Source organism: Schistocerca nitens, chromosome 3, assembly GCF_023898315.1.
Source record: "Schistocerca nitens isolate TAMUIC-IGC-003100 chromosome 3, iqSchNite1.1, whole genome shotgun sequence".
Lineage (NCBI taxonomy): Eukaryota > Metazoa > Arthropoda > Insecta > Orthoptera > Acrididae > Schistocerca > Schistocerca nitens.
This window is the reverse complement of record NC_064616.1, coordinates 779,549,304-779,576,384: the sequence shown is the minus strand read 5'-3', so window position 1 is coordinate 779,576,384 and position 27,081 is coordinate 779,549,304. Positions and strand designations below refer to the sequence as shown.

At 42.9% G+C, this 27,081-nt stretch overlaps 1 protein-coding gene across 6 annotated transcripts in view; it reads left to right on the top strand.

The window, feature by feature from the left end:
- LOC126248788 (inner nuclear membrane protein Man1) overlaps positions 1-27,081 on the top strand; it is a 374,228-nt gene that overhangs the window by 26,612 nt on the left and 320,535 nt on the right. The window contains exon 1 of one of the 6 annotated variants that reach the window (XM_049950171.1): positions 18,668-18,726. The exons of 4 other annotated variants lie outside the window; for them this stretch is intronic. The gene's annotated coding sequence lies outside the window, so the exon portion shown is untranslated. Of the gene's footprint in view, positions 1-18,667; positions 18,727-27,081 lie in introns of those variants that run through there. One more of the 6 variants, XM_049950172.1, reaches the window with a different exon arrangement.

Genomic DNA, 27,081 nt, shown 5'->3' with positions numbered 1-27,081 from the left:
AGCAACTTCCTCCTCCCTTCCTCCTCCTTGGGGAGTTTAATGCTCATCATCCCTTGTGGGGCAGTGCCTTTCCATCTAGACAGACCACGACTTGCGCCTTCTTAATGATGGCTCCCCTACTCATTTCAGTGCTGGTCATAGTACATTTTCTGCCATTGATCTTTCTCTTTCTCCTCCCTCTCTCCTCCCTTCATTACACTGGTCGCCACACGACGACCTTTGTGATAGTGACCATTTCCCGTTGATTATCTCGCTCCCTTCCCGCTCCCCGATGGACAGGTTACCTTGTTGGTCTTTCCAACGCGCTGATTGGCCTCTATACACTGCACAGGTCGTGTTTTCTCCCTCTTTGTCGGGTTGTATTGATGACGTCCTACGTGAAGTATATGACGCGATTGTTCGCGCTGCTAACCTTGCTGTCTCGTGCTCATCTGGACCATTTCGTCGCCGGCAAGTCCCATGGTGGAGTACGGCCATTGCCATTGCCATCCGTGATCGCCGTCGAGCTTTGCAACACTTTAAGAGGCACCCATCCGTAGCCAGCCTTACTACCTTTAAACGCCTCAGCGCTAAAGCCCGTTATTTAATCAAACAGAGCAAGCGGATATGTTGGGAACGATTCGTTTCTTCCCTTGGTTCTACTGTCCCTCGTCACGGGTATGGGCTACACTTGGCTCTCTCCAAGGTTGCCATCGGCAGTCCACCCTCCCAGGCCTTCACCTCCCAGATGGCCTTTGTACAGACCCATTAGTTCTTGCAGAACATCTTGCGACCCATTTTGCAGTGGCCTCGGCATCAGCCTCCTATTCAGCTGCTTTCCTTCACCTGAAACAGCGGGCTGAAGCTTCCACCTTATGTTTTACCCCTTGTGAGTCAGAATCTTACAATGAACCTTTTACTGAATGGGAATTTCTTTCTGCACTTTCTTCTTCTCATGATACGGCCCCCGGCCCTGATTCCATTCATAACCAACTGCTTCAACATCTCAGTGCTCCACAACGGCAACAACTTCTTCAGGTGTTTAACCGTATCTGGCTCCAGGGTGACTTCCCTTCTCAGTGGAGGGATAGCATCGTGGTTCCTGTTCTTAAGCGTGGTAAGAACCCCCAATCTGTTGACAGCTATCGGCCAATTAGTTTGACCAATGTTGTTTGTAAGTTACTTGAACGGATGGTAGCCCGTCGGCTCAATTGGGTCCTCGAATCTCGGGATCTATTGTCCTCTTACCAGTGTGGCTTTCGAGAGGGACGGTCTCCAATCAATCATTTACTTCGCTTGGAATCTGCAGTTCGTCAGGCTTTTTCCCAGCGCCGCCATTTGGTTGCAGTGTTTTTTGACCTTTGCAAGGCCTATGACACGGCCTGGCGCCATCACATCTTACTTACCCTTCGTCAGTGGGGTCTTCGGGGCCCACTCCCGATTTTTATCCGCCAGTTCCTGTTCCATCGGTCGTTCAGAGTTCGAGTTGGTACTGTTTTTAGTTCTCCACGGACCCAGGAGATGGGCATCCCACAGGGTTCTGTCTTGAGTGTCCTTCTTTTCCTCATTGCTATCGATGGACTTGTGGCCTCTGTCAGTCCTTTGGTCACCCCTGCCCTGTATGTGGATGATTTTTGCATTTGGGTTAGTTCCTCTTCAATGGCATCTGCAGAGCGGCAGCTCCAGGGAGCTATACGGCGTGCATCTGCATGGACCCTCTCCCATGGGTTCCAATTCTCTCCTCTAAAATCGCGGGTGGTCCACTTCTGTCGCCGTACTACAATCCACCCTGATCCAGAGCTCTATCTCGATGCCCACCGATTGCCTGTGGTCCCACAGTTTCGTTTCCTGGGTCTTCTTTTTGACAACAAGCTCACTTGGCTGCCCCATATCAGACATCTGAAGGTAGGATGTTTCCGTAAACTCAATGTCCTTCGCTTCCTTGCCCACTCCTCTTGGGGTGCGGACCGTTCCCTCCTTCTCCGTCTTTATCGTGCTCTAGTTCTGTCTCGCTTGGACTATGGTTGTCAAGTTTATGGTTCAGCTGCTCCTTCCACACTGCACGTGCTGGATCCAGTCCACCATCGTGGTATCCGTTTGGCCACCGGTGCCTTCCCTACTAGCCCTGTTGATAGTCTCCTGGTTGAAGCTGGGATCCCCCCCCCCCCTTTCTGTTCGGCGGTCCCAGCTTCTGGTGTCTTATGCACTCACTATCCATTCCTCTCCGACTCATCCTTCCTATTCTATCCTGTTCCCAGACCATGGATGTTGCCCACCCGACTCCCGCCCTCAGGCGGGTTTACCGGTTGGGCTCCGCCTTGCGTCTCTTTGCCGTGATTTTCAGCTTCCTTCTTTGTCCTGCCTTCCTCGCTCCCTCCCCTCCACCCCCCCCCCCCCCCCCCTTGGTTAGTTCCTCAGCCTCAAATTCGGATGGATCTCCGCCGAGGTCCAAAAGATTCCATCCCCCCGGTGGTGTTCCGTTCCTTTTTCCGCCAAATTTTATGGGAGTTTCGGGATGCTGTTGTTTTTTACACTGATGGCTCTAAATCTGCTGATCATGTGGGGTATGCCTTCACGTCCTCTGTCGGAACGGAAAATCATCTGCTGCCACCTACATGTGGGGTGTTTACTGCGGAATTGATGTCAATTTCCCAGGCCCTTACCTTTATTAAACAGTCCCAACACAACCGCGCTTTGTTATGTACGGACTCGATGAGTGGCCTTCTTGCTATTGACCAGTGTTTTTCGCGCCATCCCTTGGTCTCTGCCATCCATGACCCTTCTCGCTGATATTCACCATGCTGCTTGTTCCATTGACTTCCTTTGGGTCCCTGGCCATGTGGGTATCCCGGGTAATGAGCTCGCTGATCGTTTGGCTGGGGGAGCAGTCACTTACCCCCCCCGTTTTCTGTAACCCCTCCTGCAGCGGATTTATGGCTTCACATCAAATCCCACTTCGCACAGTCATGGGCCAATTCTTGGGAGGCTACTTCCCTGTCTAATAAACTTCGTGCGATTAAGGTGACACCAGGCCAGTGGCGTTCTTCCTTTCGCCTCTCCCGAAAGGACTCGACCACACTGTGTCGTCTCCGCATTGGCCATAGCAGGCTGCCCCATGGTTTTCTTTTGCATGATGAGCCACCCCCACTTTGTGGTTGTGGAGCCTTCCAGTTGGTAGCCCACATTTTGGTTGAATGCCCCCTTCTTTTGGCTCTGCGTGCTAAGTACAGACTCCCCCACACTTTACCTTTGATGTTGGCTGACGATTCCCGGGTGGTCTCTCTGGTTCTCGGTTTCCTCCGGGAAATTGGTTTTTATTCTCTCTCTCTCTTTCTTCTTCTTCTACCTTTTTTTTTTTTTTTTTTTTTTTTTTTTTTAAAAAAAGGACTTGGTTAGTCTTCTTTTCCCATACGTACTTTCTACATTCTAGCGGTTGTACCTTTTAAGTCACAGGTGGTCTTGCCTATGCTGCTTCAGCATAGTGTTGGGTTCGTTCTCTTGCTGACTTCCCTCGTTTTGTTTTTAGCATTGACAACATGACTGCCCCTTTACGTTTTTAGCCTTTTCCCTTTTATTGTTCTGACTTTCCTGAGATGTCACATTAGCGGAATGGACCACATTTGAAACAAGGGACTGATGACCTTGCTGTTTGGTCCCTTACACCTCAAACAACCAACCAACCCAGTGTCCTGAATTAAATTCCAGATCTCTCCGCAGCGTCTCATGAAGTTCATTTTTATTTACATGTGTTAGAAGTGTACCGTTACAGTACATACAGTATATACATATGTACAAGAATAAAAAGAACATTCAAAAACATCATTGACACAGTTTGTAAATCATATGATATTTTTCCAAAATTGAGTCACACCCAATGCACTATTGTTTGCAGTATGTAAGATGCTGTGTTGAACAGATAAATGGACAAGTAGGGCATTGGCACAGTTTGTTCTTTTCCACACTCACACTTGCTATCATCTGGTGTGATGATGATATTTGGTTTTGTTGGGCACTTAACTGTGCGGTCATCAGCACCCATACAAAGTCCCAATTTTTCACACTGTCCAATTTCTTTACACAGTCCAATTTAGCCACTGTCACGAACGATGATGATGATGATGATGATGATGACAACACAAACACCCAGTCCCTGGGCAGAGAAAATCCTCAACCTGGCTGGGAATCGAACCTGGGACCCTTTGTGTTATCTGGTATAGAACCCCAATTCTTACGCAATTAAGGGTCTTTCAAACATCATACAAGTTGTTGTGAGTCTTGTATGGATTTCCTTAACAAAAGGTTTTCTTTGTCTGTTGGAATTACAAAGGTTTCACTGTTCAAATGAAACTACTTCTCAATTTAAGCCTAGACTGAAGTAGTTTATGGCCGGCCGAAGTGGCCGTGCGGTTAAAGGCGCTGCAGTCTGGAACCGCAAGATCGCTACGGTCGCAGGTTCGAATCCTGCCTCGGGCATGGATGTTTGTGATGTCTTTAGGTTAGTTAGGTTTAACTAGTTCTAAGTTCTAGGGGACTAATGACCTCAGCAGTTGAGTCCCATAGTGCTCAGAGCCATTTGAACCATTTGAAGTAGTTTATGGCGAAACAGCGGGTGAGCTTCAACATTCTGAGCATTACTGATTGACAGAAAATTCTTGATGGAATATTTGGTGGTGCAATACTGGGCAAGACAGTAAATCTTCTCAAAATGGGTTGGGTTTAAGCACCTTGTAATCGACCTGCAAGCTTCATTCAGAGGGGGGTCCACAGTTTTGCCATGAAATGATTTATACCAAACAGGGGAGACATACTCTCCTGCAGAATAGCTCAGTGCCAAAGCAGTGGTTGTAAGAACTTGTTGCTTAACTCCCCAGTTTGTGCTTCTTAACTTTATCAAGATCCAAGCACTGGTTGTATGTTTGTTGTCTGGAGGTGAGAGAGTAGTCCAGTGTTAGCCCTTAGTACTTGGAGCAAAGCCATGTTCCAATGGATCCTCTTCCAAGACACAGTCAATTTTGTTTAGGCCTTGCTGTTCTTGAGATGGAAAGCACAGAAAAGAGTTTTTGAGGGTTTGAGCTGTAGGTGCTTAGCCTTATAGTATGTGCCTGGTTGTTTCAGAGTACCATCAGGGGTGGGCTTTTATTTGTTCAGATGTTTCACTTTGGGAAGCCAGGGCGAGGTCGTTGGCACAGATAAAATTTGCTGTGTTGTAAGGAAGCAGCTGAATATTTGTATAAATATTACACAACAAAGGGACCAACACACTTCCTTGAGGCAGACTATTTTTCCGTGTTCTCCACTTTGTTGCCCATGAAAATTGTACAAGGGACCTACGATTCTGCAACACTGTTGGTATCAACGTGGTAAATTTTGGATCATTGATGAGAGCAAATACTTTTTGTAAGAGTATATGATGGTTGGTAAAAGCACACTGCTGAGTCGACTGATTAGACAAGATGGCAGAACTAGTGAGGAAGTAGTGTTTGATAAACATTGTCACGATTTGGAGAATATGAATATATTGTGTTTAATGTTGTCATATGAAACAGAATATTCCATAAAAGTTAAACTTTACTCTTAGGTTCATGCATAACCACAATCTCAAGAATTGGGAAATTTCAAAAATAACCGACTTAGTTTTCGGAATGGTATTTGGGCTTCTCTAAAGATCGGTCCATTACCACAGCCAATTTTCCTCCAGAGACATTCATTAGCTTCACCAACTCAGAACCAAACTATAACATTGAAATACAGAACAATATCACAGTAAATCCTGTCATATTGCAAGAAATATACAATATAAGAAATATCTATGAAAACCAGTAAGCCACTGGTCGGAGTGGGTGGCATCAGGGCGGATGACACACCATGAAGTTAGTATGTCATCTCTTGCTGGTGGTGAAACACCAGCAGTCTCTAAGCAGTCAAGGTCTAACTTCAATGTTAAGAAATACGATCCCAAATCATCCCCCCCCTCCCCCCCTCGCGCCACACCATGATGGGAGGAATGCCAGGGTAAGGATGGCAATGAAGCTTATTCACCCTGGTACCTTGTATGTACGAGAGTTGATGGGGAATCTTTCTTGTCAATGAAACCTCAGTTTTTTGTGGAGAATTTAGAGGACAAGTTTGGGGAGGAGGAGAGCTTGTCCAAAATGTGGTCAGGGTCGGTCTTGATCAAAACAGCATCCTCTGCCCAGTCATGGGCACTACTTACCTGTGACAAGCTGGGGGATGTTTTTTTTTTTTTTTTTTCTGTCACGCCCCCTAAGAGCCTAAATATGGTCCAGGGTATCATATTTCACAGGGACTTTCTTTTTCCGTCTGACAATGAGCTGTGTGCCAATTTAGAGCGGTGAGGTGTCCATTTTGTCCGGCGTGTCCACCGGGGTCCAAGGGATAATCAGGTTGCCACTGGTGCCTTCATCCTGTCCTTTGAGGGTGACACATTACCCAAGAAGGTCAAGGTGATGGTCTACTACTGTGATGTAAAGCCCTATATCCCTCCTCTGATGTGGTGCTTTAAGTGCTGGAAGTTCGGTCATATCTCTTCCTGCTGTACTTCCAGCATCACCTGTCAGGATTGTGGACGTCCTTCACATCCCAATGCTCACTGTGCCCCACCTCCCATCTGTGTCAACTGCAGAGAGCACGATTCGCCTTGATCGCCAGACTGCAAGATTCTCCAGAAAGAAAGAAAAATAATGGAATAAAAGACCCTGGACCGACTGATCTACACTGAGGCTAAGACCAAATATGACGTACATATGCATGTGCGTATGATGTCAACCTATGCCGCTGCTGCGAAAACGTTTCTGCCATCTTCCGTTCCGCCGCGTACAGTTGGCTCTGAGCCATCAGACTCCACCTGCCCCATTGATGGTGGGGGGCACTGCCCTCCCTGTTGCTCCTGTACAACCTACTTCGGGAACAACCCCCCCTCCCCCCCCCCCCCAATCATCGGGATATCAGTCCCCACTTCTCAGCCGGAGAAGCATAAGTCTTCTTCAGCTCCTCTCGCCAGGAAGTGATCCCTTGGGTTACTCCCTTTCCAGGTGGCAAAGCTGACACCCGCCAGTGGTTGAAGCAACCACAGGTAGCTGGTTGTAAGGCTTCACGGTCCTCCTCAGTCCACGAGATTGAATCAGCGAAGCCCTCCCAGCTGGACAAACCTAAAAAGAAAAAGATCCCCAAGAACCAAGGCACTGCGGTGGCACCCACACCACCACTACCTACAGTCTTTGTGTCTGAGGATGAGGTGGAGATTCTGGCGTTCGCTGAGGACCTAGATCTCACTGGGCCCTCAGACACAATGGATGTTGATCGCACAGGTACTCATCTGGTGGCAGCAGGTGACTGTGAGGCATAGACTGCCTCATTGAGTGTTTCATGCCTTTGCAGTCTCACAATCATGTAATCCTCCAGTGGATTTGCGGTTGTTTTTTCCACCACCTGGCTGAGCTACGGCAACTGTTAAGCTTTACACATGCTTTCTGTAATGCCCTCCATGAAACGTGGTTCCCAGCAATGCAGACCCCTGCCCACCACGCCTATAAGGGATATTACAGGAACCGTAGTGACTATAACCAAGTGTCACGTGGAGTTTATGTCTGTTGTGAACTCAGTATGTAGTGAACCTGTGCCCCTTGAAACCCTTCCTGAAGCTGTTGCTGTCAGGATAAGGACGACACAGTAAGTAACTGTCTGCAATGTATATCTTCCTCCAGATGGTGCAGTACCTGTGAATGTATTGGCTGCACTGATTGATAAACTCCCTAAACCTTTCCTACTTTTGGGAGATTTTAACATGCATAACCCGTTGTGGGACGGCGCCATACTTACTGAGCGAGGTAGGGAGGTTGAAAATTTAGTGTCACAACTCGACCTCTGCCTCTTAAATTCAAGTGCCCCCACACATTTCAGTGTGGCACATGGCACATATTCGGCCATTGATCTCTCAGTTTGCAGTCATGGCCTACTCCCATCTATCCACTGGAGAGCACATGACGACCTGTGTGGTAGTGACCACTTCCCCGTATTCCTGTCATTCCTCTGGTGTCATGCCCATGGACACCTACTCAAATGGGCTTTAAACATGGCAGACTGGGAAGCCTTTACCTCTGCTGTCACTGCTGAAGCCCCCCTACATGGTGCCATCGATGTTGACATTGAGCAGGTCACTACAATGATTATTTCTGTGGTGGAAAACGAGATCCCTCATTCTTTGGGGTGCCCCCGGCAAAAGACAGTCCCTTGGTGGTCGCTGGAAGTCGCTGAGGCAATTGAAGAGTGTTGGCAAGCTGTACAGCGACATAAGCGGCACCCTTCCCTAGAGCACCTAATAGCCTTTAAGTGGCTCTGTGCCCGTGTTGGCCAGCTTATAAAATGAAAGAAACAGAAGTGTTGGGAGAGGTACGTGTTGACCATTGGGTGCCATACATTACCTTCTCAAGTCTGGACAAAAATCGGACGTCTTTTTGGGTAATAGACCCCAACAGGTGTCCCTGGCATTAACATTAATTGCAAGATATCTACCAATGCAAACGTAATTTCCGAGCACTTTGCTAAGCGTTATGCTCGAGGCTCTAAGTTGGAGCGTTATGCTTGAGCCTCTATGTCGGAGAACTACCCCCCCCCCCCCCCCCCCCCAGCCTTTCGCACTCTCAAGTGGCTGATGGAAAGAAAAGTCCTCTCGTTCACTACCAGCCACAGTGAATCCCATAACGTCAAATTTACGGAGTGGGAGTTCCTCAGCACCCTTGCACATTGCTCTGACACAGCACCTGGGCCGGATCGGATCCACAGTCAGATGATTAAACATCTCTCGTCTGACTACAAGCGACATCTCCTAGTCATCTTTCACTGGATCTGGTGCGATGGCGTCTTTCCTTCGCAATGATGGGAGAGCACCATCATTCTAGTGCTCAAACCTGGTCAAAACCCGCTTGATGTGGATAGCTACCAGCCCATCAGCCTCACCAACTTTCTTTGTAAGCTGCTGGAATGTATGGTGTGTTGGCGATTATGTTGGGTCCTGGAGTCATGTGGCCTACTGGCTCCATGTCAGGGCGGCTTCCGGCAGGGTCGCTCTACCACTGATAATCTTGTGTCCCTCGAGTCTGCCATCTGAACAGCCTTTTCCTGACGCCAACATTTGGTTGCCATCTTTTTTGACATACGTAAAGCATATGACACGACCTGGTGACATCATATCCTTGCCACATTGTATGAGTGGTATCTCCAGGGCCTGCTCCTGATTTTTATCCAAAACTGCCTGTCGCTGCGTATATTCTGTGTCCAAGTTGGTGCCTCCCATAGAAGGCTTTGCGTATGTTCCTGGAGGACATATTGAACAACACTCCTTGCCAGATGGCTGCAGTGTTGTCACTGCAAAGCTGGCGGCCATATCTCGTGCTCTTGAGCACATCTGCTCATGCCCTGGCAAGTCATTTCTCCTGTCTACTGACTCCTTGAGCAGCCTACAAGCTATCAACCAGTGTTACCCTCGCCATCCTTTGGTAGTGCCCATTCAGGAGCCCACCTATGCCCCAGAACAGTCCTGTCGTTCAGTGATGTTTGTGTGGACCCCAGGACCCGTTGGAATCCCTTGCAACAAACTTTCCGACAGGCTGGTCGAACAGGCTACGCGGAAACCACTTCGGGAGATGGGCATCTCTGAAACTGACTTGCATTCTGTCTTACACCGCAGGGTTTTTCGGCTTTGGGAGATGGAATGGCATAACAGTATGCACAACAAACTGCATGTCATTAAGGAGACTTGCAGGGAATCAGTTGTCTCCTGCCGGCTCCGCCTTCGCCATACATGGCTAACACATGGTTATCTCCTCCATCTCAAGGACCCACCTCGGTGTCGCTGTGGCTCACAAATGATGGTTGGCCACCTCTTGCTGAACTGCCCACTTTTAGCAGCCCTGCGGCAGACTTTTAACTATCCCAGCACCCTACCTCCAGTGCTGGGTGCCAATGCCTCAACAGCAGCTTTAGTTTTACATTTTATTCGTGATGGTGGGTTTTATCATTTGATCTAAGTTTTAGCACATGTCCTTTGTCCCTCTGAGTTGTCCACCCAAGTGCTTTTAGGGTGGAGGTTTTAATGTGTTGCGGAGTGGCTGGCTTCTCCTTTTTATTATCATGGTCAGCCAGCCATTGTAATCCGCTCTCTTGTTTTGATCTCATCTACATGTTTCTTGTGTCTCTCTGTGGTTTTCTTGTCGAATTTTGTCCATTTTAGTGTTTGTTATCCTTCTGTCATTCTTGTGGTTTTCTCCTTCCTTCCAGCTGTGTTTTGTATGTCTCGAATATTTTACTCCCACCCTCATGAAATTATTTTAATTGGAATGAGGGACTGACGACCTAGCAGTTTGGTCACTCCCCCCCCCCCCCCCCTCTTTTAAACCATTCAGTCAACCATAGCTGGATCAATAATTGTCAGTCTTGCACTATCAGCATAAAAAAAGTAATGAATTCGTATCTTGCCCCAAAACAAGTCATTAGATTCAGAGGTTCTCATTAGCTACTGTATACTATCACCCAATTGGTTATGAGCAATGGAAATGAGTTTCCAACAGCAGCATTCAGCAGAAGAGCCACCAACATTGTAAGTGTATTTTAATCTGATGGTTAATGGTATCGTATGCAGCACTAAGGTCAATGAAGTTTACTCCTGTGATGTGTGTATTCACAGAACCTTATCCAGCATATTAAGTTAGGCTGAAAATATGTGTGATAGCTTTCTTGTGTGGTTTGACACATTGTTGTGGGATGAGCGGTTGTTAAACAGCCTGAATGAGTTGGTTGAGTGGCATTCTTTGTGTATAACTGACACTTGAGATATATTGATCTATAGGTCTTGGTGTGCCCACTGTTTTGTCCAGGCCTTAGAACAGATATCATGCATTCTTTCTTCCATAGTTCAGAATATTGGACCTCCTTAAGCAGTTAATGAAAGTTGTATCAACCATTCCTTTCTGACCATACCAAAGTTTATTATTTCTTCTACTTTATTTGTTCTCCCATTAATTTTCCTCAACTTTATCTTTTTGAAGAGGCTATTGTTTGGGTGCATACTGCTGTGAAGGTTTTTTCACCCACTGGGTTCTGTTGGAATAGTCTGTAGTAGTCTTCTAGATGTAATATTACATCTGGATTCAAACATTCGGTGTAATTAGTGTGACACCCTTGAGGAACAGATTTACCGGAACTCTTCTCAGACAGCATCCATGAACTTGTCATATGCTTCAGGAACTGGCTTGATGTTCTGTATCATAGTGTCCAAAGCAGCAGAAAATTTTGGCCAGTTCACTTTCTCATGAAGTGAACGCATGTGACATTTCTGATGGTGTAACATCTGTCATATGGGAATGTTAATATTTGCTTCTCCCTTGGTGTTGTTTGAGAGGAATTGGCTACATAGTGGCACCAGATTTCACCCTCTCCCTTCTCTTCACCTATACTAACACGTACTCAATGAGCAGTCCTCACAGACATTCACACAACACAGTTATACACTTACTTGACGCTTCATGTCAGGTCAGAAGAAGGCAATGGCAAACCACCTCCACCTATGACCTTGCCTAGAATGGCAGTGCAGGATTCCTGCATCTGCTCTCCTTTGCACATTCCCTGTGTATAGGACTACTTTAACTTGATTTCCCTTCACCAACTCTCACGCAAAATCCTACACTTTAACTTAACCTAGACATTGGGCTATGCCACAAATCAGTGTCTTACCACAACCTACATTTCTACAGACAGACAGTTTTGCGAAGTATTTTTGAAAGCAATTTTTGAAAACCTACACACATTGGAAATATTTTATACCTCATAGCTACAAACAGGCCTTACCTCCTGACAGTGTCAGTATAGAGACAGGGGTTAGTAGTGATCATGATGTCGTCATAGCAATGATGGTTACTAAAATTAATAAATCTGTCTTGAAGGCTAGGAGAGTATTTATGCTAGAAAGACCAGACAAGCAGTCATTAGCGTCTAATTTAGACAATGAGGAACTATGGGCAAAGTTTAAACTGACTGACTGAATTGTCCCATGGATAGGTTCTGTACTGAGTAAATGGATGAAAGACAGAGAAGGTCCACTGTGGTTTAATAATAACATTGGGAAAATGTTGAGGAAGCAGATATTATTGCACTCTTCAGTTAAAAAAGAAAGCACTAACTTCATCAGGCAAAACTTAGTAGAAATTCATGTGTCTGTAACAAGATAGATGCATGAAGCATACAACTGTTTCCACTGTCATATCACAGTGAAAGATCTAGCTGAGAACCAGAGAAAATTCTGGTCATACATGTAATCACTAAGGGGGTTGAGGGATTTTGTCTAGTCACTCATTGTCCAGTCTTTTATGGCAATAGAAGATAGCAAAAGGAAAGTTGAATTTTTAAATTTCAAGTTTTATAAATCATTCATGCAGGAGGATATTCCAAACATACTGTCAATTAACTTTCACACAGGCACCTGTGCGGAGTATGCAGTAATAGGCATCCCTGGCATGGAGAAGCAACTGGAAAAGTTGAAAACAAATTAGTTGCCAGGTCCGGATGAAACAACATTTCAGTTTTACAGACGGGGTGCTGTGGCATTGGCCCCTTACTGAGCCTGCTAAATTCTCCCCAGCGCAAAATCCCAAGTGACTGGAAAAAAATTGTAGGTGACTCACATTTATAAGAAGGCTAAAAGAACAGACCCACAAAATTACAGGCCAATATCCTTAACATTAGTTTTTTTGCAGAATTCTTGAAAATATTCTCAGATCAAATATAATAAATTTCCTTGAGACAAAAGCTTCTCTCCACAAATCAGCATGGATTTAGAAAGAGTCACTCCAGCAAAACTGGGATTGTCCTTTTCTTGAATGACATCCAGCAAACCACGGATGAAGGGCAACAAGCAAATTCCATATTGTTCCATAAAAACGCGGGAGAACTGCCGGATATCAGTAACGTCCTGCTACAATATTTCGGCGCAGAGTCTTCTGGCCATCTTCAGGCAGTTCTCCCGTGTTTTTATGGAACAATCAGTATGCTGGGAAAGCTTTAAACATCACAGATTCCATATTCCTAGATGTCCTGAAAGCATTTAACATGATGTCCCACTAAGCTGGTGGCGCAGTGGATAGCACACTGGATTCGCATTCTGGCCGACGATGGTTCAAACCCGCGTCTGGCCATCCTGATTTAGGTTTTCCGTGATTTCCATAAATGTCTTCAAGCATATGTGGGATGGTTCCTTTGAAAAGGCATGGCCAACTACCTACCCTAATCCGATGGGACTGATGACCTCGCTGTTTGGTCCCCTCCCCCAAATCGGTCAACCAACCAACTAATACGATGTCCCACTGCAGGCTCTTAACGAAGGAAGGTACGAGTGTATGGCATAGGTTGCCAGATCTGAGAGTGGCTTGAAAACTTCTGAAGTAATAGAACCCAGTATGTTGTGCTCGATGGCGAATGTTCATCAGATACAAGGGAGAATCAGCATTTGAGGCTGACCACAGAGTGATTCTACTGCCGCCAACATGCACTATAGACTGTCATTTTTCCCTCACTTCATTTGTGATTAGAACAGGAAAGGAAACTGTTAGTATCGGTACAAAGTACCCTCCATTATGCACCATACGCTGGATTGCAAAATATGTATGTAGATGTAGAAAATATATATGTAAATATTTTTTCTGTGTTCTGTTCTTTCCGTTTGTGTATGTATCAACTTCATTATGTCATGGGTCAGAGTCAACATAGTATTGGTAATTTCAATTAATGTGGTTATCTTTTGGCAAGTGGGAAGATCCATGTGATGATGTTGGTTAAATGACAAGATAGTGTTTCGTTGTATAGGTCAGCTGCAGTAATATGTGAGGGCTTCTTTTTTTAAAGCCATGTGACTACTACGACTACTAACAGCAAAGTTAGGATTTGTTGGACTTACAGTTCACTAGTCACTTGCATCATCACTGTACAAATACACTCCTGGAAATGGAAAAAAGAACACATTGACACCGGTGTGTCAGACCCACCATACTTGCTCCGGACACTGCGAGAGGGCTGTACAAGCAATGATCACACTCACGGCACAGCGGACACACCAGGAACCGCGGTGTTGGCCGTCGAATGGCGCTAGCTGCGCAGCATTTGTGCACCGCCGCCGTCAGTGTCAGCCAGTTTGCCGTGGCATACGGAGCTCCATCGCAGTCTTTAACACTGGTAGCATGCCGCGACAGCGTGGACGTGAACCGTATGTGCAGTTGACGGACTTTGAGCGAGGGCGTATAGTGGGCATGCGGGAGGCCGGGTGGACGTACCGCCGAATTGCTCAACACGTGGGGCGTGAGGTCTCCACAGTACATCGATGTTGTCGCCAGTGGTCGGCGGAAGGTGCACGTGCCCGTCGACCTGGGACCGGACCGCAGCGACGCACGGATGCACGCCAAGACCGTAGGATCCTACGCAGTGCCGTAGGGCATCGCACCGCCACTTCCCAGCAAATTAGGGACACTGTTGCTCCTGGGGTATCGGTGAGGACCATTCGCAACCGTCTCCATGAAGCTGGGCTACGGTCCCGCACACCGTTCGGCCGTCTTCCGCTCACGCCCCAACATCGTGCAGCCCGCCTCCAGTGGTGTCGCGACAGGCGTGAATGAAGGGACGAATGGAGACGTGTCGTCTTCAGCGATGAGAGTCGCTTCTGCCTTGGTGCCAATGATGGTCGTATGCGTGTTTGGCGCCGTGCAGGTGAGCGCCACAATCAGGACTGCATACGACCGAGGCACACAGGGCCAACACCCGGCATCATGGTGTGGGGAGCGATCTCCTACACTGGCCGTACACCACTGGTGATCGTCGAGGGGACACTGAATAGTGCACGGTACATCCAAACCGTCATCGAACCCATCGTTCTACCATTCCTAGACCGGCAAGGGAACTTGCTGTTCCAACAGGACAATGCACGTCCGCATGTATCCCGTGCCACCCAACGTGCTCTAGAAGGTGTAAGTCAACTACCCTGGCCAGCAAGATCTCCGGATCTGTCCCGCATTGAGCATGTTTGGGACTGGATGAAGCGTCGTCTCACGCGGTCTGCACGTCCAGCACGAACGCTGGTCCAACTGAGGCGCCAGGTGGAAATGGCATGGCAAGCCGTTCCACAGGACGACATCCAGCATCTCTACGATCGTCTCCATGGGAGAATAGCAGCCTGCATTGCTGCGAAAGGTGGATATACACTGTACGAGTGCCGACATTGTGCATGCTCTGTTGCCTGTGTCTATGTGCCTGTGGTTCTGTCAGTGTGATCATGTGATGTATCTGACCCCAGGAATGTGTCAATAAAGGTTCCCCTTCCTGGGACAATGAATTCACGGTGTTCTTATTTCAATTTCCAGGAGTGTAGATCATAATACTTTGGACCATATTACTGGTCTGTTTTGCTTGAGTGCCTCTGAACCATTTTGAGCTTCCTGTTTTGTGAAACACAATTGTGAGGGTTTTCTCATAGATACCATGTTCGTATCTCCATCACATGCAGTTCACTGATACTTGTCTTTGTAGAGGTGTTTTCATTATCTCTCAGGTGTGAAAGATAGTTACTTCGACAAGGTGTAAAAACTGTATAAACTGTTGTAAACCAGAAACTATTTTATCTGCCATAACATCAATTTGAATTTTTTTTTCCAAGGTGTGTACTCTGACCTCTATAGACTTGACAGCTTTATTCTAAGCTATGGATGTAACAAATGATAGGCCAGTATGTAACACATCATTTGATACCCATCAGACAAGCTGCTTACTCCTGTGACATCCAATTTTTGCAGTACTATAAGACTTACTATAGAGGCCGTAGTGGGTTGGAAGCTGATATAAGGTGTATCCCTGTAAAATCAACACAATGTTCCACAAAGGAGCTTAGTTTTCATGTACTTCAGATTCACGTGATAGCTCCCATGTGCATTTTGCTTTTATATATTGTATGATTTGTCATCTGAATCTGTGCTTGATGTCCCTACTCTGATACTGTATGTCTGTATTAGAATGTGGTTAAACAGAAATCAGAAAGAAAACTTTAATATTTGTCTCAAAAGAACGGATCTGCAAACACGAACAACTGGAAACATCAGGTTGGTATGCCCTAGAGTTTTTTTCTTTTTTCATAAGCATATTAAAAATAAGCTGCAGAGTATGGCATGACTTTGTGAATGGAGATTTGAGGTGGTAAATAAAATTAATTAATTGTAGTATGCTTTTATACTCATTTCAGAACCACATTTTCTTTGACCTGCCCAGGTAACTTGTATTGGTCATGAGATTAGAGCTGTAAGTGCTTTGACTTTCCCTTAATTCTGTGTTGTGCACACAGTGAAAGGAATATAAACATTTGTTTTTATGTTATCACTGATTTCAGACACTGTTTTGATGGTGAAGACAGACAAGCTCTGTAATGTTTCTGTGTGAGTGATTTACAAGAGATTTTTCATTTACAATCAGTTTAACGTCCCTGTCATCTCTGATTACACAGTTGTTCCAAGTAATTCCATTTGTTTTTTGTTAAGTCAAGTTCTTTCTGCATCTATGTCTGTGCTCTGCAAACCAATGTGAAGTGTGTGGCAAAGGGATGTTCATTGTACCACTTTTAAGGGTTCTTCCTGTTCCATTCATGTATGGAGTGCTGTAATTAACCTAATCTTGTCCTCATGATCCCTATGTGTATGTGATACATAGGGATTGTAGTACATTCCTAGAGTCATCATTTGAAGCTGGTTGTGGAAACCTTACAGGTAGGTTTTGGCTTGCCAGTTCAGTTTCTTCAGCATCTCTTGTGACACTCCCTCAAGGGTCAAACAAACCTGTGACCATTCATTCTGCCCTTCTGTGTATATGTTCAATATCCCCTGTTAGTCCTATATGATTTGGGTCCCACACACTTGAGCAATATTCTGGAATTGGTCGCAGAAGTGATTTTTAAGCAAACTCTTTTGTAGACTGACTGCATTTCCCCAGTATTCTGCCAATAAACATAAGTCTACACGCCTACTTTACACGTGACTGAGTCCATGTGATCATTCCATTTCTTGTGCCTTCAGAGTGTTACACCCAAGTATTTGTATTAGTTTGATGTAAATATTAAAGACCACAGTTGTGATCAAGTCCACATAAAGTAATCTTTAAGTCTGAGACATTTACTGGAAATATATTGATACTGAGGTTTAAACAATGGTGCATTATTTTTCTTTGCAGTCCAATACTGCTTGTGGTAATCTGATGTTCCAATGCCAAGTCCGAATCTCACTCTCAAGTTTTGTGCTCAGGAATATTTGTTTCAGTGTACGTGAAGTTGTGGAGTAAAATATCCTTCTATGGCTTAGTGGATCACAGCTGTGAAGTGCACAGGCCTTGATTTGAGTCTAGTTTAGTATACAGTTATGTGTAAAAATGTTCAGTTCAGTGCACAGTCATCTGTGGAGTAGGGGTTTTAATCTTAAAGACAATGCCTCTCTCTATTTCTGCAACTGTTGTTTGCAGCTATCTGGTAAAATGCATTACAGAGGATACTTATTATTGTAAGAATAAAATGTAGCAACTTGAATGCTCCTCATATTGTGTGTATGTTACAATTACTCTAATCTTAGCTGCATGTTTAGTTTATCATTTGCGTGTAGATGGTTAAAAAAACTTCTGCAGACCCTCACTAACAATTTACTTTTAAAATTTTTTAAGTTCACTGTCCACAGAAATCTCTCTCTCTCTCTCTCTCTCTCTCTCTCTCTCTCTCTCTACCTCTCTCTACTGCTGTTGCCCTTTGGATGACCTTTGTTCAGCATTTCCATTAAACACTCACACAGACTAGAGAGTCTACTGTACTCAGTATTTCTGTAGAGTTCAGCATGAATTGCCAGACTCTCCCTTGCTTGTTTATTAAGAAAATTGGTAAAGGTGTGTTAGCCACCCTTTCTCCCCCACCCCCACCCCCTCGCGCTTGTCAGTGCATTGTGCAGTGCTATTGTCATTTTGAACAGAATCCACATAATTATCTCCTCCTGTAGTCATCTGTGTCATATTTTACACCCTTCTTTTATAAATTCTATGTAGACCATTGTTTTCTGCATGTTAGTTAAAATTCTGGAAAAATATTCTAAATAAATTGGAAAGTGCATTGCTGAATGTGTGGCTAAAGAATCTTCATTATTGCATTGACTAAGTGAACAAAAACCCAAGTCTTTGCTTATCGTTGACGTAATAATCCCTTTGTCATCCATCCTGCTAATTTCATGTTGATTCTGCGCATTTGGTTGCCTCAGGAAGGCGTCTACTGTAAAGATTTTATTATTTATGTACAGAAATGGCATGCAGCTCAGGAAGTATGACAAATATTTGCATATATCTGTGCTTATTTAACATTCTCATGTGTCTTCTTCATCTGGAGCCTTGTATTGCTGCCCAGAAACTACTTTTGCAAAATATCGTATTGCTTCAGTTTTAGTCAGTGTTTTGCCATATCTGGTAGCATAATGCTTACCCCTAATATCTCTAGTAACATTTCTAACAACAATGCAGCAATTTTTGTTGTATGCTTTTATGGATTGACTGTGGTTATACTTGGAATTCTGATACAGCTGTCACTTTCTTCTGCAGGTTATCCATAATGGTTGCTTATGGATACTGGGATTGTGCCTTCGGTGCCTTAATGGAAACAGCTTTCAAAGAAACTAACGAATGTCTGTAAGAAAGCAATACATTTATCATTTAAAATGTCCGTATTTTCTTGCCACTCAAATCTTCATTAAGTTTCTCGAAAGGGTCTGCTGCATGTGGATATACATGTGGTGAAAGTTCAGTTGACAGATTTTTGCTGGAGATACAGTATGCTCATTTCCTGTTGTGGATCAATTAAATGTTTACCTTACAAACAGTTGTATGCAAGGCACATTAGTAGTGAAAACTTAATAAAATGATTGGTGTGTAATTTTACATTTCACATTGCAACATATATGAATTGTGTATTTATACAACACTCATATATGTACTTTGCTTATTAACCAGCTATGTAGAGCAGTAAATATTTATATTGTTTTATATGTTTTAATAATCTAGCATGCCGTGTGTCTGTGGTATCCCTGCAGAAACTGTTGAGTGAACTTTAACCTCATCAGTGTAAATTTTCACGATTTGCTATGGGCCTTCTACTTGCTTCAGTTTTTCACTTTTGGACTCTGATTCTTAAGCTGAAAAGCTATTACTGACCCATTTTATACAGCAACTATTATCAATTAATGCAAGATAATGAAAGTTAATGGAAGATAATGAAAATTTTATGCCTTTCTGCATTTCTCCATCTCTTGTAATGAGCAAAATATTCACAGTTTAGGTTTTATGTCTGAGTCAGAAGGCTCATTTTGTTTCTTTCTTTCTTACTTGCAAAGGGTCCCACAGTACATTTTTTATTTATAACATCAGAAGATAGTGTTACAACTTAATTTCCAATTGGATATTAACAAACTTGAAGTTCAACAGTAAGACAGCCAACCTCTTATTGTGTTGATATGCATGCAAACAAGAACATGAACATGTAGTATCTCACTGCATAATGGGAAAGAGGAGTTAGTGCTAGAGTAATATTTTCCTGAGAAAACAGACAACTCAAATAGAGGTCTGCACAGCTGTGGGTATTTGCAGCAGTAGTAACTTCGTGGGTAAGAGTCTGTGAGAATATGAATATCCATGGGTGTGCACATTGATATCAGCTGTAATAAAAACTTTATGATTAAAAGTCAAAGAATAGTAGCAATATAATAATCAATTTTTCATTTACTGGCCTCAAATGCAGTCAGTGCATGCAATTACATGAAATAGAACTGCACATTGCGTATGAGGCAAGCTGAAAACAGGTATTATATGAATATTCACAACACTCAGCTTCAGTATTATTAGACTAGAGGCTAATCTAGGAATTAATGTCATGTTAAATCATGTATGAGAGATGGAATAAAATAGTACAAGTAGTACTGGTCAACAATGAGATATGTCCAAAGTAAGTGTATGAGCCTCAGCCTATAAAAATGATCCAGGCCAGGTGCAAGCATTCATCAGAGATCCAGCATATGGAACAGGTTAAAGGGGTTCACAAAATTCTAGTGTCTATGGCTGTGGATGGAAGACTTAGAGATGTAGTTTTTTATGCTGATGGCACTTTACTTGTAAATGCAGTTCTCTATATGTAAACATTTTTAAAGCGAAAAAAGGGGAGGGGTGCAAACAAGGTGAGATTTGAGTCAGAAGGATTACCATACTGAAGAATGTTTTGAAGGAACAGTTCCCATTTGCATCATTGGAAGAAGTTGATGTAGGAGGAAATATGGTCTAGATGGTATGGATTAGAAAACAGCTGTTGAAGTTAACCATATTGTGTTCAGTAGTATGCTCCAGCAATGGGTAATCAAATGTCCCCATAGTTACAGTTTGACAGTGGCTGCTTATACAGGTGCACAGCAGTCCTGTAGTCAAGCTCATAAAAAAATTAAAAAAAAAACTGTTCAGTAATCACAGCAGAGTTATATAAGATGTTGCTTTCACAGGTATGTGACCTATGATACAATACACCGACACCATATTCGTATTATCTGTCCCGCTATCCCTTCATTACCTAACCCTTGCTTCTCCCTTCCCATATTGACCCTAGTCAGACATATGTATCTCTGTGTGTGTGTGTGTGTGTGTGTGTGTGTGTGTGTGCGCGCGCGTGCTCTGGTGAACACACATTCATATACTGAGCTAGTGTGTAGAAGTTCTTGTTTATGTGCCAATCCACTGTTCACCCCAACTATATGGATTTGGTGGTGAATAGTTGGCTTTACCCATTCTGTTTTGTTCCTCTCAGGATTTTTCAGTAGCATAGTAAAATTTAAGTTTGGTTGCATAAATTCTCATAATTGATATTATTATATTAGAAAAAATTGCTATAAAAAGCTTGGGAAAAATTTATTTGTATGTGAAAGAAAATTGCATGTCTGTCACTTTGTAGATGATGATCTGAAGAACAAACCATAATTAAAGCATACACAGATTTGTCTTCACTCTTAACAGAGAGAGATAGAGAGAGAGAGAGAGAGAGAGAGAGAGAGAGAGAGAGAAGTAGCAGAAAGGGTATATGGGAAAATTGGAAAGGGTGATATGATAGCCAAAATCCCATGTGAGGGATATGACAGGTTATGGAGATACATTAAATTTAATATAAACATAGCAAGTGGTAAGATGTGAGAGCTAATAATATTTAAGGCTGCACAGGTTAATTGGCAAGAAGAGAGAGAAATTGAGGTAGGTCATTGGTGACACAAAATTATGTTGTGGAAACAAGTATGGGACAACCTCTTGGTCATTTGAAACAGGATTGCAGCATGGTATTTGAACTTATTCTTGCTCAGTGAGTCCAGTATCATAACAGATGAGATAGAATGAGTAATTGGGATTGAACAGATTTTTTGTTACAGAATGAAAATTTGTCAGGGAAAGAAAAACATATTGTCTAATACTATTTAGTTTTGACCGTGAGTACAACTAGATAAGAAATTTGGAAGGGATTGTAAATGGATAAGAAGATTGAAAAATATGAGTGTTGAATGTGGAAATAAATCAATGAATAAAGAAATGAAAACAATAATGAAAGTTGTAGATGACAATCTGCATCAAACTGGGAGATTTTGAGAATACTAAGGGACAGGGCAACCACAAGTTTGAGTAATGCTGATTTGGTTACACAACAGTGAGACAGAATTTGGCCAGTGAATGTTAAAATCAAGTTTGCCATGTAGTGTGGGACTGAAGGGGGGGTGAGAGATGTTACAGAATTTTTGCAGTGTGAGATGATGAACTGAGATGAAACAAGTTGAATAGCAAAGAGAAAGAATATGTTTTCCCTCTTTGGAAATCTGAAGCATTGGTGTTAAGTGAGATTTCAGATAATGCAGTGAATAAATCAAACAATAAAGGAGGTGCACAGAACTGCCATTACAGATTATATGCCTTTGCATTTTGTATCTTGCTCATGAATTGACTGATCAAGTGGACAAAGAAGACAACCCTGGATGATACAGGAAATGTCATCATTGGGGTGGACAACCAGTGTTGAGAATGACTTGGAGAAGTGTTACTTTTGCAGAGACTGATTCAATGCAGCATTGCTCTGTTCATCAAAAGAAATATTTCCGAGACATTTGGAGTAATATTTTCTTCAGAGAGAAACAGATGCAGCCTGGGAAATCTGTCTGTCTGGACAAAAGTGATAGTATGGTTGCTGGTTAGAGGGCTATGGAAAGATTTTGTTCAGAGTTTGTACTTAAAGATTCAGCATTCTTCCAGGTCCAGCTGATTACAGATATACAGTCTGTGCAAAAAGAGGGACACTGAAAATTCAAAGTAGTGTTGTTTTTGGGTGACTCTTCCAGGTAAAGAAGAGTGAATTTTGACTCTTTTTTTCGTCTTCCCTGTAGATCTAAACCCTTCGATCAGGGTGGCATAGAATTTGGTAAAGGGATAAATGAATTCTTCCTTCAGTCCAAGGAACTTTAGGACATAAAGTTATATTTTTTTATATTTTACTTCATGAAAAGCATAAATATTGTTTTGTTAATGGCATTCATTGAGATCCTCTACGTGTACAGTTCTCTGCTTACTTCATTGGATGACAGAAAATTCTTCTTAAAATGAATTGGTGGTGGTGGTGGTGGTGGTGGTGGTGGTGGTGGTGGTGGTGGTGGTGGTGATTGTGGTGGTAATGACGACGTCAACGACGGTGGTGGTTGTGGTGCAGGACTCCAAAAAGTAAGTTGCACATTACTATGGCAGGCCGAGTAACTTTTATTGAATGCTTCACTACATTTCAAAGTGACAGAGGTACATGATACAACTTTTTAACATAGTCAGCAGGTCTCAGTAATCAACAGTCAGAATATTCTATTACCAGATATACTTTCTGTTTGCTGAAAAGATGGAAATAGCTGGTGCAAGGACTGGACAGTGTGGCATATCAACATTACGCGCATATGTGCGACCTCGGTCAAATTGTTGTTTCACTACGGCTGGATGTGAAATGTATTTGGTTCATATACCACCAAAATTTCGTAATGAATCTATGTGCAATTTAGACATTTTGCTCACAAGAATTGTTCTGTTCGACATACTTCAACTTTGCATGCTGTGGTGACACACTATCTATAACCTCTGCCCAGAATTCAACTGTTGTCATCCATCTATTCATCGGAGCCAGTTGAACAGTGCTACAATTTTCTCTTTAGTTACCTCTTCTGGAACAACCAGTGTATGTTCTTGTTGTCACACTGTTGTTCTGAGTCCAACTCATCATCATTCATTCTACTGTCATTGCACTACAGCTAACTGTCTGTATGATCTGTGCATGTATTGCTTTCATGTCCCTCATTCCAGTTATTCACCTTTTCTCAAGGTGTGGAAGATGGCAGCAAGCTGCACATTCATGTCCTCTGCATATTCTCTGAAAGATTTCAGTAAAATTAGATACACCCAATAGCTATCATGTACTGACACCATACTTCATCTGTAGGAATGGAATTTTTCTGCAGTAATAATGCTGAAAATAAGCTCGCAAAGGATGAATTTTTCATTAACGTATCCCACAGACATGGAAGTACTGGGGTATCAGTTTAGTTGCATTTGGTGAAGATGTTCAGTGTGTAACACTTGCCATTTCTGTCAGTGTATATGGACAGTAAAATTAACTGTTGTCAGTTTCAACCAAGTATATGCATCACTGAAAACCTTATTAGATGTGAGGGGAAAATGGCCATGCCTGAAATTTGCGCCATTTTCGTCGTAGTGGTTTATTGCTTAACTGAAACTACTACATGTGGTAATTACTGTAATAACAGATAATAATACATTAGTGGTTGTTAGAAACACTCTAGCTACAGTGATCATTTGCTATTCAACAAGATCAGCTCTATGTGCCACACTATTGACGAAATGTAAATGATCTAAAGAATGCTGCTGTGACATCTCAGCAATGAAAGATTCAGCATGCATGAAGTAAGGAGGCCCACATCTCATAGCAGTGCAACTGATGTGACAAAAAAATGCATCATAGAGCTTCCAAATGGGGTACTGAGACACATTCTACCATTCTTCCTAAAACTATACATGTAGATTGTTTCATTGTTTATACCAGTGGTTGACTGTGAAACATATATTGTCGTAACATTTCCTTAATGCACACTGTGGCAATCCTGGGGACTTCACAGACCAAGTTGTCTCTTGCATCTACATTGTCCAATTCTTTTCAAGCTACTATGTAGGTTAAGGTTTTTACCATTACAGCTGGTTGGATCATTATAAAAATGGTTGATTATACACCTCTGTAGAGTTGTTGTGAATGTACTTTTACTTTAGATCTCTACAGGAGTTACAAGTAAGAGTCTCTAGAATATTGGTGGATTTGGCTCTGGCAACTGCTCCTATATAGGTATCTTTACTCTGATATTTATTATTTGATATTCCTTAGCAATTCTCTTACTTTCCTGTCAGTTAAAACAACCTGTTATCATATTTGGTGCTTGATGCGCCTCTTTGTATTGATTTACTGTCCTGTATTATCCCAACCTGATACGAATCTCATATTCCTAAAGAATATTCAGTGCAGGTCACTTCATATTTCTATGAAGTACATCTTCAGATTTGTCGACACAAAGAACAAGAACACACCATTCCTTGCTGATAGTTTCACATGTTTCTGATATGCAGAACAGTAAAAATATAAATTTTTGTTGAAGCTAAGGCTAAGCCATGTCTCTACAGTATCCTTTCTTTCAGGAGTGCTAGTTCTGCAAGTTTCGCAGGAGAGCTTCTGTAAAGTTTGGAAGGTAGGAGACGAGATACTGGCAGAAGTAAAGCTGTGAGTACTGGGCGTGAGTCGTGCTTCGGTAGCTCAGTTGGTAGAGCACTTGCCCGCGAAAGGCAAAGGTCCCGAGTTCGAGTCTGTCGGGCACACAGTTTTAATCTGCCAGGAAGTTTCATAAATTTTTGTTGATGCCTACAATAGGTAGCAGTGAATACTTCTCTCTATCACATAGATCACAACCACAAATTTGTAAGGATATAATGATAATTTGGTAAATACTCCACTCTACAAATGTTCGAGTGATAAACCTTATTTCACTGGCGCTTAAAAAAACTTGGTTCACTGTGGTATGTATTACAAGTGCTTGAAAAAGAGTGTACCTAGGATCTGTCTGTTGGTGGGGAGGGGATGGCATCGCTGGCAATTCACATTAGTTTCAAGCAAGGGAGAGGAATAGAAGAAACAAAGCAAAATTTCTTACTGTACAAAAACTCAAAATTATTGGGAAAACCATTTGTGTTAATTGACAAACATATTAGTGGTGCCACTTTATAGTAGTAAAAACTGCCTATGTATGAGATTTCCACATATTATTTTCGTGTGAGGTAGGTAACTTTCAGACAAATGTGAATAAATTTATTTTAACCAAGTTTGTAACATTTTAAAAACTGCTCACTCAGTTTAAATTAAATTAAGGGCATATAATTTCCCGATGTTATTCACTTTGAACATTGAGCAAGCAATAAAAGAAACCAAAGAAAAATTTTGAGAAAGTATTGAAGTTAGGGAAGAAGAAATAAAACTTTGACGTTTGCCGATAACATTGTAATTCTGTCAGATGACAAAGGACTTGGAAGAGCAGTTAAATGGAATGGATAGCATCTTGTAAAGAGGTTATAAGATTCCAGAATGTAATTTTCACTCTGCAGCAGAGTGTGCGCTGATGTGAAACTTCCTGGCAGATTAAAACTGTGTGCCAGACCGAGACTCGAACTCGGGACCTTTGCATTTCGCGGGCAAGTGCTCTACCAACTGAGCTACCCGAGCACGACTCACGCCCCGTCCTCACAGCTTTACTTCTGCTAGTACCTCTTCTCCTACTTTCCAAACTTCACAGCTCTCCTGCAAGGTTCGCAGGAGAGCTTTCCAAGTTCGAGTCTCGGTCCGGCACACAGTTTTAATCTGCCAGGAAGTTTCAGGTTATAAGATTACCTCAACCAAAGCAAAACAAGGGTAATGGAATGTAGGCAAATTAAATCGGGCAATGCTGAGGGAAATAGATTAGTAAATGAAGCACTAAAAGTAGGAGATTAGTTTTGCTATTTTGGCAGCAAAAATTACAGATGATAGTCAAAGTAGAGAGGATATAAAGTGTAGACCAGCAAGGCAAAATAATAATAATAATAATAATAATAATAATAATAATAATAATAATAATAATAATAACAGTAATAATTCTGAAGACAAGAAATTTGTTAACTTCAGATGTAGATTTAAGTTATAAGAAGCCTTTTCTGAACATATTTTGTTGGGACATGAGCCTTGTATGGAAGTGAAACGTGATGATAGGCAGTTCAGACAAGAGGAGAATAGAAGCTTCGGAAATGTGGTGCCTCAGAAGACTGCTGAAGATAAGACTGATAGACCGTGTAACTAATACAGAGGTGCTGAACTGAACAGCTGGGAAGAAAAGAAGTTTATGTAGCAACTTGACTAAAGGAAGGGATCACATGGTAGGTTGTATTCTGAGACATCAAGGACTACAAGAGGGGACTGGTTTGTAGGACACGTCGAGACATCAAGGAATTATCTATCAGTTTAGAGTTGGAGGAAAATGTGTGCGGTAAAAATTGTAGGGACAACCCAAGGGATGAAGCATGTTCAAATGGATTTAGGTTGCAGTAGTTATGGAAAAGTGAAGAGTCTTGCACAGGATAGACCAGCGTAGAGAGCTGCATCAAACTAATCTGAAGACCAAAACAACAACTAATAATCCCCTTGGGATCAAAACTATTTTGCGAGTACCTATGTGGTGAGCATGTGCCTTCAGGTCATTGCAGTACTTCTTCCTTTCCTCTGTTCCAGTTTTACTCTCTGTCTGTACCTTTCCTGTGACTTATTCTCTTGGTCATGTTATTTGTTGACAACCTAGCATGCTCATACAACATTGATTCTGGGTTCTCCCACTTCGTTCCTTCTTCTACATTACATAT